The following is a 2,138-nucleotide window of genomic DNA, read 5'->3' on the forward strand; positions in this document are numbered from 1 at the left end:
CCACACGCTCTCGTCTGACGCGCCCAGCCTGGCCGCACCGTTGACACCGCCGGTGAGGACGGGCACGGTTGACAGTGATTCCCAAGAATTACATGACTCACAATCGGATGCTTCTGCCTTCTTGTCCGCTTAAGGAAGGCGACGTGCACGGCCGTGAGAAGTCACGACGTGTCGTGACTTGGTCTACCCTGCTATAAATGGGGTTCGGTTCAGCGTCCCACTCAGAGAACAGCTGTGAGAACTGAACGAAACTGTGCTAAGCGCTCGGCTCGATGCCAGCACACAGTGCCGGTGCGTGGCGGTCCCGAGGGCGTCACTACTCATCACCGCGGCGCACACGCCCCTCACAGGGGAAACGGCGCCGGCGGCATCTCCCATTGCGACGACAGCACTGGGCGGGCCGCTGAAATCAACACGTCCCACAGAAGAGAACGTGGAGAGAGGCCGGGGACAGCAGAGAACGTGAAATGAGGAGCGGACGTGGGCCATGGAGCGAGGACCCAGACACGCTCGAGCGGCGTTTTGTAGGGAACGTGGAGCGTGATGGATTCGGCATCCACGTTCGCAAAGCGCGGGCGTGAAACACGTCGGCGTGTTCCGAATGTCTCCGTAACTGCATTCTGCATAACCAAGGGGGGCTGTCAGGATGTGACCGCCATCATAAAGCTTCTAGGAACAGTTTTCTGTTCTGTGTAAACCAAGACGTCTATGTTTCTGCTTATATCAAGTAAAACTCGGAACAAAAAGGAAGTTTATAATTTCCTCCAAGAGGCTATAAACTCCTGAAGATAAACACGGCCACCGACTGTATCATCTAATGGCAGGATGTTGTAGGCAAAGGAAGCAGCCTTGGGACAGGTCACCTTCCTGGTGACGTGCAGTGTGGGAAGCCCCACACATTTTGGCAGCTGTTCCCTAGACTTCGATCTGAGGCTCAATAAAGAGTCCTTTAACTGCGGCACTTCGTGTCACGTTTGGGAGCACATCTGTTTGCAATCGTCTCTCGCCTGGCCCTCAATCCAGCGGGGGCCACAGCACCCCTGAGAGCTGGGGACTCTGACTGCCGTGGCTGCCCCCGTCCTCTCTGACGCACTGGCATCCCCAGCCCAGAGACGGGTCCAGCCACGGAGGTGGCGGCCCTGCTAGGCAGGGCGGTCAGATCCCGCAGACAGACGTCCAGAACTCCCAGTCGTAGCTGACGTCAGGTCGAGGACAGTAGTTTTGAGTGTAAGTACTTCCCATGAACATTTAGAATACACTTGCCCTGATTTTGTTGTTATTCTTGTCCAAAATTCACATTTAATTGGGTGTCCCGGGTGGCGACCTCGCTCTGTGGGGAGAAGAAACAATGCCGGCCCAGGCCCCTGGTCAGGGGCTGAGGCCGACAGCAAAGGGTCTGCATGGCGTCCACACAGGGCTGCCCCACACACGCAGCAGGACAGTGTGAGTGCCCAGGATAAGAACTGCTATCTGTGCGTATGCATGTGGTATATGTAGCGTGTGGCGTGTGGTGTTGTGTGTGGTGTTGTGTGGTGTGTGGTGTGTGGAATGTGTGGCGTGTGTGCCCGTGGTTGTGGTGTGTGCCCGCGCGCATGCGCACATCCACTGTCTGCAGTGTGCGAGGTGGCGTAAGGGACAGTGAGCACAGATAGGACAGGTGTGCAGGTGCCAAGTCCTCTCAGAAATGCTGCGCAGTGGCCAAGTCAGCCGGGGTCACTCACCTTATGGCCACACAAGGCAGAGCAGTTCTGGACTGGGATAGAGTGACAAGGACAAAAGTCTTGGCCGAGGGTGACTAGAACCACTCTCTGAGCTCACGGTTACATGTGCCATGTGCTAATGACATAAAATCCAGGCTCGCACAAAATGACAATGGCATGTGGGGACATAACAGGTCCCAGGCCGCCCACCAGGGCAGCTGGTAGACACACAGCTGGAGATGCCCCTGCTTCCTGGGGATTTCGCTGGCGACTTCGGCCCCAGGCAGCTCACATCTGGGCCTGCATCAAGGACCTAGTGCCTCGGTGTCTGTTCCTGTGCCTGCTGCTAGTTAGAATGTCACCCCCAGTGGCCCCCGGGGCGGGGCAGCACTTGCTCTGCCCCCAGCCGAGCACACCTGTCTGCAGTGGGCGGGGCCT

The sequence above is a fragment of the Rousettus aegyptiacus genome, unplaced genomic scaffold, assembly GCF_014176215.1.
Source record: "Rousettus aegyptiacus isolate mRouAeg1 unplaced genomic scaffold, mRouAeg1.p scaffold_m13_p_13, whole genome shotgun sequence".
NCBI classification, from domain to species: Eukaryota; Metazoa; Chordata; class Mammalia; order Chiroptera; family Pteropodidae; genus Rousettus; species Rousettus aegyptiacus.